This window comes from Thalassophryne amazonica, chromosome 23 (genome assembly GCF_902500255.1).
Source record: "Thalassophryne amazonica chromosome 23, fThaAma1.1, whole genome shotgun sequence".
In the NCBI taxonomy this organism is placed as follows: domain Eukaryota; kingdom Metazoa; phylum Chordata; class Actinopteri; order Batrachoidiformes; family Batrachoididae; genus Thalassophryne; species Thalassophryne amazonica.
The window spans coordinates 34,671,969-34,681,595 of NC_047125.1; positions in this window are offsets into that span (position 1 = coordinate 34,671,969).

Consider the following 9,627-nt stretch of genomic DNA (forward strand, 5'->3'; position numbering starts at 1 on the left):
TTCGTGACGACCTCCTCCAATGTGACACTGAGACCTTTAACCACGTCCATGAAGACAACAAAACTTCATCATTGAGACTACTACACAGCAAACAAATGCATCAGGATCCTGATCCAGACACTCACAGTGTCGGTGCACATTGTGGTTGTGTGTGTCTCCGTTTCTATCAGACCATGGACCCACTTTGGATCCTGGTTGGTGACCACTCAGGCAGATGAGTGGTCCTTTCTCACCTCATCATGGTACTCATCTGTCTGCCACAAAGGGGTGAAGTGTGGGTGTGTCCTTGGTGGTCTCCAGTCTCTGGGTCCTCAGCACCGGTGTCTCTGTGCTGAGGACCCAGAGACACAAACGTCACTGCAGTAAATGTCTCAACATGTTCAAACTACCATCGTACAAAGGATAGGTGAGTCCAGCAAGACCTGGATGTTAAGATTCAGGACCATCACAATCCCAAACCCTTTAATGCTTCACTTTGTTTGAGTAGCACCATCAGGACCACTACGGGTCGCACCAAGATCATAAAATGTTTGGGTCGGTTAGAATGGGGCTGTACCGGGATGCAGGAGGTGGCACTTGTCTTGATACACAGCTGGACTTTGCAGTGCAGGTAGACGTTACCACACCTCCCAGTGAACTGGAAGACCTTGAAGGAGAAGTAGGCGGAGGATCCCAGCCCGTTTGCCGACACGTCGACAGTGTTGTCAGCGCAGTTAGCACAACTGTTTGGGAAGAGAGGCGGGTAACGTTAGAGCTTCATGTTTTTGAGTTTTATTAATAAACAGAAGATTAAAAAAACAGCAGCAGTGTGTCTTTGACCAGGAAGCAGGTGGCTCACCCGTTCTTGATCAGGTAGTGTCTGAGCTGGGAGTTGGGTTGTGGTTTGTTCATTGCCCAGCTGTGGTTGAGTCTGTCTGACCTTAGTGCCACCCAGATCCTCTGGTTAAGGTGGATCCTGGTGGCCACGGTGACTGGTCGAGTACAGGCAGCGCTTATGTAGGTTTTCATGGTCAGAGAGTATCTCCACTGTCCAGGCTTAAGGTGCTTGATGATAGAGCTGGAGAACAGAGAAGATGAAACAGAGTTAGGGTTCATCACTTTGGAAATCAGCTGGTCATTAAATTTAAACTGTAGCACCACCTAACAGGCAACAATGCCTCAGTGTGGGCCCAGCAGTCCTTCAGGAACACAACTGTCCTAACAGGTGATGAAGGTGGAGTTAGTGTGTAAAGTATCTGCAGAAATGAGACCTCGTTCCGTCGTACCACCCGCATGAAGACTTGCGGTTCCAGTCGGCTGACGGTCTTTGTGTGTTTTTGTGCCTCTTGAACCTGAAGTCGGTGTGTTTGGAGCCGTTTGTGTTTAGTTTTATTCAGAACTTCTGCTGAAGCACATGTTAGCGCTCTTGACATTAGCTAAAAGTGTTAGCATGTGTTCCAGAATCAACATATTTGTTGTCTTTGTTGTTGTTTAGCTGCGACATCATGTTGTGTTTGTCTTCAGGATTCAGTTTTATGGACAATATTGGACACATGTCTGCTGTTTTTTTGTTTTGTTTTTGTTTTGTTTTTTTATTCTTTTGAAGCTAATCCTGCTAACAGGCCGCGACACACTTTTCTTGGAACATGATGGGTAGCAACTGCAAATCCGGCTGTATGTGGAAGCACGAGAAGATGATCATCACTTCATGTGTGCACATAATGACACTGGACGTCTCCTGGTCCACGATGGCGTTGTTGTAGAAGATGTGGGTGCCGTTGGACTGTGGCGGTTCATATGCAGTTACAGTGTTGAAGAAACCAAAGTAGGTATTTAATTTGAGGACATATGAGCAACACTGAGTTATGATACAGAAAACCCACCGTCACTGTCGTCCCGCAGGTGTTGGTGGCATTGAAGCTGAAGGTCACCATGTTGGTGGTGTTGTCCACCTGACCTTTGCAGGTCTGGTCATTAAGGTGTAAGGTGAAGTAGTCTATGCCTTTGGACTGCAGGACACAAATGGGTAATGTGACTGTGGTGGAACTGCTTTGACAGACGACTTCTCCTGAGCGGTCCCCAGGACACAAGATTAAAAAACAAAACACGAGACGGAAGAACCTTAAAGTTGTCTTTTGGACCTTAGACTAGCACAAACAACCACGGCTCTTTGTACGTGAATCTGTGTTAGGATGACTGATCTGGAACCAGCTACATCTTAGCAATGAGACTGGTTTAGAGGTGGCACCCCCTTGAGGTGCCAGCAGGTGGCAGGCAAGGTTGAGATTTGTAGGGAACTGAGTCTAAGGATTTAAACTGTCCAGCTTTGAGAAGAAGACCGGATCAGTCCCAGGAGGCGAAGACGTAGTGGATCTATAGTTACGCTGAGGTCTGGACGGCAGCAATTTGTGGCTTTGGGATCAGATGTAATGACGTCTGAGGATCAGGACGTGGCAGACGTGTTTGTGTGTAACGGTGTCGTACTTGGATCAAGTTCGTGTTCGGCAGCAAAAATGGCCCAACAGTCGCACCGGGTTGGACCTTCTCCAGCCTGCATGCTGCAGAACTCGTGAGCGCTGCAGATCTGGTCTGGACAGAAGACCTGAGGAGCAGCTAAAGACGGGAAACAGTTTTACTGCATTTCCAGTTGTCACGTTAGTTGTTTATTTACTTGACTTTGTATCTTGAGTCATTTGTTTGAGTTTTATCATTTGACCTTCACCATGGCAATGCCTTTCTGATGACATCATTGATTAGCAGTGATACCTGGTAGCTGCTAGCTCGCGTTAATGCTAATATAGCATGCTAACACAGATTATAAAAATATATATATCTATCTTACAGCACATGGCCTTTGACCTCCAACCCTCCAGCTGGATTTTGCTCTGCCATTGACAGGCGTTGGCGTACGCCTCCAAGAAGTGACAGTGGCTGAGGCCGTCCACCGCTGGATATTTACACAGTGTGTTGGTGCAGGCGGTGATGAAGGGTGCAGGGTCAGTGTGGTGGGAGCATGTCGTGAAGGGCGCCTCGTTCAGGAGATTACAGCTGTTGCACGTATGCAGTGAGGGATGATGGGAGGCAGAGGTGTGAATATGACATCATGTGACTCGTTAATGTGCGTTTGTGCTCACCGGTCAGTCATCAGGCTGCAGTCGATGGACTCGTCAGCAGGGTTGCTGTACTGCACGTCACAGCTGGGGGGCAGCAAACACAAAGTCTGAGTCATTAGACCTGCAGTGTGTATTTTACCGTGAAGGTGAACACATGAATGTATAATGAGCATGTTAATGATTACGGGCTTGAGATGTTTGGGGTCATCAGTGGACTTTTAGGATGTGCTGATGTGTTTACCCAGCGGTGCTCTGGTGTCTGGCTTCACTCAGTGGCTGGTTGAGGTTGGTACACAAACCCATAATGTCTGTTGGAGAAATTCCTGGTTCAGAAGGAAGAAAGTGAGAAGATGGTCAGTGGTGTGAAGGACGGGTGTCGGACGGTTGAACAACTGCGTGTCTTTACTGTAGGTGTGGATTAGTAAAGTGAAGCCATTAAAGTAGACTGACACGCTGATGGAGCTGGAGGCCGACATGGTGATGAGAATTCCGCCCTGGTGCCAGGTGATGGTTGCGTCACCAACACGAGTCTCGTTGGTGAGTGTGATGAAGTTATTGTCCACCTGAACCACAGTTTGGCAAAAGCAGAATTCCATTAGAATGCACAAGTCTGGATGCAGTCGCCATAATGGCAACTAATTTTGTGCAGAAGAAACAGAGTGAGAATGATTGTGAACTTAGATGTAATCTCTGAGGCATCCCAAATCAATGCATGATGACATTGTTTTGACAAAGTGCAAGAGCAGCGGACGTGCATGTTTGAAGCTTACTTACGTAAACTCTCCCGCCTTGCTCCAGCAGAATGTGTGGACCCGGGGGGCGCGTTACAATGACAACACTGTACAAAAAGCTGATGTCCCTGTGCCGCTGCTCCCGGAACGTCGCCTCGACAGCAAAATATGGAGATGATGTGATGTATGTCAGTAGATACGTGCAGCGATCAGGGACGGGAAGAACTTGGCCCTGCGTGTTGATGATAGCGGAGGTCGTCACGGAGCAGAATGTGTTGGTAACACACCTGGTGGCAGTGAGGCCTTGAGACGAGAACAGCAGGCGTCACCACAGCTTTCTTTAGCTTTCTTGGTGATTTTACTTTTACAGTGTAATTGTAACAGTGAAGACAGCATCAAGATGAAGTAAAAATATGAGAGAGTTGAAGTATTTGTGTCTATACATGTTTTGTTTTTTGTATATATGTAAGATTTATATAGTGCAAAGTTTTGGACTTATGTTCTGAACATAGTCATGCTGTTGGTGGCGAGTTTTCCGTGTGGTGATGTATTTCATTGGTGGCATCGTGGCGTGAACATGGTGACTAAAATGTTTTCTGCTGTGTGTGTAAATACAAAGGAAGTGTATTTACTGGCCCTTTCCGACGCAGGTCTCCGTGGGTCCACACAGTTTTGCTGGACTTTGTGCGGAACACAAGTAGCTTGGCTGCAGGTGTCCTGGTTCGTGACCACTTTGCCTTTTTTTTTAACACTGCCCCTGAAACATGACGGAGGTTTTGAGTTAGTGCACAAATTGCAGGATTATTTAATTTGGTTTTTACTGACCTGAGAATCTGCATCCATAAATCAGAACTTCTGTGGGAACGTGCAAATTGACGTTCCACTGACCAAATAGTCTGTCATTAAAGAGGACGTTGACATACTGTCAAAATCAACACTGGGGTTAGTGTGGAACAGTGTCACAAATTTCAAATCAAACATCATCCTCACATTATAGACTCATAGTAACATGCAGGATGTTTCTTCTGTGAACAAATAATGTCAACATAAAGTCCTAAGAACTGCTGGAACCATCGTGAAGCCTTGGAGATGATTTCCTGATTGTGACCGTTCAGACTGCAGAGTCATCAATCAAACATCAAGCAGTAAATCAGATGTGAAGCCGTCTTACCATAAAGTTGTGGTTCTGTGTGTGGAGGAAGTTGGTTTGGCAGAACTGTTCCGGGTCGTCTGGTCGATCGTGTCGCTCCGAACATTGAAAGACCATCTGATGAAAGAGTGCAGCTGAAGGAAGGTGATTTTATTTAGTTATTTATTTTATTTTTTATTTTTTTTAAGTGCAGTGGAACTCACGAGTTTGGCCTCGGAATGGAGCGATATGCTGAGTTGGAAGTGAGAGTTGTTCCTGGTGGTTTTCACTTCCACTTTAGTCACCGTGGCCTTGTCCTCCTCTAATGTCAATATTAATCTAAACTGGAGACATTCTCCCAGTCGATCCGGCTCGTAGAATCTGGTCCGACAGAAGTAGATGCCAGAATTTGTCGAGTTCATCTGATAACAGAGTAAAAACAAGACATGTCGGGTTTTGTTTTAGACTCCAGTGGTTTTTCATGAGGAGATGAAAATCTGAGTCGCTGTCATTTTGGACCAAAAGTGTTGACACAAGAGCTAAACTGCAGGATTGTCTTACAGACATAAAGACATGGATGACCTCTAATTTCCTGCTTTTAAACTCAGATAAAACTGAAGTTATTGTACTTGGCCCCACAAATCTTTGAAGCATGGTGTCTAACCAGATCGTTACTCTGGATGGCATTTCCCTGATCTCTAGTAATACTGTGAGAAATCTTGGAGTCATTTTTGATCAGGATATGTCATTCAAAGCACATATTAAACAAATATGTAGGACTGCTTTTTTGCATTTACGCAGTATCTCTAAAATTAGAAAGGTCTTGTCTCAGAGTGATGCTGAAAAACTAATTCATGCATTTATTTCCTCTAGGCTGGACTATTGTAATTCATTATTATCAGGTTGTCCTAAAAGTTCCCTAAAAAGCCTTCAGTTAATTCAAAATGCTGCAGCTAGAGTACTGACGGGGACTAGAAGGAGAGAGCATATCTCACCCATATTGGCCTCTCTTCATTGGCTTCCTGTTAATTCTAGAATAGAATTTAAAATTCTTCTTCTTACTTATAAGGTTTTGAATAATCAGGTCCCATCTTATCTTAGGGACCTCATAGTACCATATCACCCTAATAGAGCGCTTTGCTCTCAGACTGCAGGCTTACTTGTAGTTCCTAGGGTTTGTAAGAGTAGAATGGGAGGCAGAGCCTTCAGCTTTCAGGCTCCTCTCCTGTGGAACCAGCTCCCAATTCAGATCAGGGAGACAGACACCCTCTCTACTTTTAAGATTAGGCTTAAAACTTTCCTTTTCGCTAAGGCTTATAGTTAGGGCTGGATCGGGTGACCCTGGACCATCCCTTGGTTATGCTGCTATAGACGTAGACTGCTGGGGGGTTCCCATGATGCACTGTTTCTTTCTCTTTTTGCTCTGTATGCATCACTCTGCATTTAATCATTAGTGATCGATCTCTGCCCCCCTCCACAGCATGTCTTTTTCCTGGTTCTTTCCCTCAGCCCCAACCAGTCTCAGCAGAAGACTGCCCCTCCCTGAGCCTGGTTCTGCTGGATGTTTCTTCCTGTTAAGAGGGAGTTTTTCCTTCCCACTGTTGCCAAGTGCTTGCTCACAGGGGGTCATTTTGACCGTTGGGGTTTTTCATAATTATTGTATGGCCTTGCCTTACAATATAAAGCGCCTTGGGGCAACTGTTTGTTGTGATTTGGCACTATATAAAAAAAAAGTTGATTGATTGATTGAAGTTGACGAGAGCAGGACGTTGTGGGACGTGACCATCAGAAAATGCAGCAACGGTTTGTAAACATCAAACCCCAGCAGTCCTTCAGACGGCTCCCCCTGTGGTGGGAATGAGGCATAGAACACCAGAGAAGGAAAATCGTACTCACGTAAAGTCGATCGCAATGTATTCCGTAAAAACCAATGGGACAGTCGGAGATGTGGACAATGGACGAAGTGGAGTTCTGTGCAGCAGCGCCTGAAATGTGAGTCCAAATCAAATAAAGGCTTCATGGAAGAGGGAACATGTCAAAGGAAGAAACAGCAGCCGTCATCGTGACAGGAAAGAACCAAACAGAGATTTTATCCCCTCAGGGGGGTTAAAGAGAGACAAGGATTAGAAAAGTGGAGCTGAACTGGAGCCACAATGAGGAATTTAGGAAGTGAAAATACTGATATGCCAATGTATGTATTTCTTTTTAGTTTTACGTGTTACTGGACGAATAGTTTAATTATGTCAACAATAACTTTAATGTTTGTGTCTGAAAAGAAGCAGAAGCTTCTACAAATCAGATATTTGGAACCAGTGGCTCAGATTGCATGAAGTTAGAAAGGTTCTAAATATGTTCTCTGGAGGTGCGCACCAGTTATGTGCACACCTCCAGAGAACATATGTAGAACTTTTCTAACTTCAATTGGAGCCACTGGTTCCAAAGATCTGATCTGTAGAAGCTGCTTCTTCTTTTCAGACAAAATCAGTCATTGTTGACATCATGAAACTGTTTGTCCAGTAACACGTAAAATAATAACTAAATAAATCAAACAACCACATTTCCTTCATATTCCATAAAAAACAGGGACAAACGTGATGACGTGATGTTTGTATGTGTTGTTGGAAATGAGGCTTCTGACCACATTAACACTGTGGTGAAATGAGGTCAAAGGTTTAGTTAAAGTGTTTGTTATGGTTAGTTTATTCTGGTTTGTAGTGTCGACGAGTGATGTTAACCTGTTAGCAACAGGCTGACAGGTCCTAGGTACATCAGCAGGCGGAGCATGATAGAAGCAACCAATCAAGAGCTGGAACAAAATGTTTACAAATAAAGTTGGTAGATGATGGTGGAATAATAGAGACGTTTGAATGTGGATGCTGTGAGTGTGTTTACCCGCTGCAGGCTGCGGGAGGAGGATCTCCTGGAGGTTCTGTTGGAGGTTGAGGAGATGACGGTGAGCAGGGTTTCTGTGTGGAGTGAGAGACGCGCTCTATCACTCCATCTCTTCATCACTGCTTCTACAACCCCTGGCAAAAAATGATGGAATCACCGGCCTCGGAGGATGTTCATTCAGTTGTTTAATTCTGTAGAAAAAAAGCAGATCACAGACATGACACAAAACTAAAGTCATTTCAAATGGCAACTTTCTGGCTTTAAGAAACGCTATAAGAAATCAGGAAAAAAAATAGTGGCAGTCAGTAACGGTTACTTTTTTAGACCAAGCAGAGGGGAAAAATATGGAATCACTCAATTCTGAGGAAAAAATTATGGAATCATGAAAAACAAAAGAACGCTCCAACACATCACTAGTATTTTGTTGCACCACCTCTGGCTTTTCTAACAGCTTGCAGTCTCTGAGGCATGGACTTAATGAGTGACAAACAGTACTCTTCATTAATCTGGCTCCAACTTTCTCTGATTGCTGTTGCCAGATCAGCTTTGCAGGTTGGAGCCTTGTCATGGACCATTTTCTGTAACTTCCACCAAAGATTTTCAATTGGATTAAGATCCGGACTATTTGCAGGCCATGACATTGACCCTATGTGTCTTTTTGCAAGGAATGTTTTCACAGTTTTTGCTCTATGGCAAGATGCATTATCATCTTGAAAAATGATTTCATCATCCCCAAACATCCTTTCAATTGATGGGATAAGAAAAATGTCCAAAATATCAACGTAAACTTGTGCATTTATTGATGATGTAATGACAGCCATCTCCCCAGTGCCTTTACCTGACATGCAGCCCCATATCATCAATGACTGTGGAAATTTACATGTTCTCTTCAGGCAGTCATCTTTATAAATCTCATTGGAACGGCACCAAACAAAAGTTCCAGCATCATCACCTTGCCCAATGCAGATTCGAGATTAATCACTGAATATGACTTTCATCCAGTCATCCACAGTCCACAATTGCTTTTCCTTAGCCCATTGTAACCTTGTTTTTTTCTGTTTAGGTGTTAATGATGGCTTTCGTTTAGCTTTTCTGTATGTAAATCCCATTTCCTTTAGGTGGTTTCTTACAGTTCGGTCACAGACGTTGACTCCAGTTTCCTCCCATTCGTTCCTCATTTGTTTTGTTGTGCATTTTCGATTTTTGAGACATATTGCTTTAAGTTTTCTGTCTTGACGCTTTGACGTCTTCCTTGGTCTACCAGTATGTTTGCCTTTAACAACCTTCCCATGTTGTTTGTATTTGGTCCAGAGTTTAGACACAGCTGACTGTGAACAACCAACATCTTTTGCAACATTGCGTGATGATTTACTCTCTTTTAAGAGTTTGATAATCCTCTCCTTTGTTTCAATTGACATCTCTTGTGTTGGAGCCATGATTCATGTCAGTCCACTTGGTGCAACAGCTCTCCAAGGTGTGATCACTCCTTTTTAGATGCAGACTAACGAGCAGATGTGATTTGATGCAGGTGTTAGTTTTGGGGATGAAAATTTACAGGGTGATTCCATAATTTATTCCCTCTGCTTGGTCTAAAAAAGTAACCGTTACTGACTGCCACAATCTTTTTTTCCTGATTTCTTATAGTGTTTCTTAAAGCCAGAAAGTTGCCATTTTAAATGACTTTAGTTTTGTGTCATGTCTGTGATCTGCTTTTTTTCTACAAAATTAAACAACTGAATGAACATCCTCCGAGGCCGGTGATTCCATAATTATTGCCAGGGGT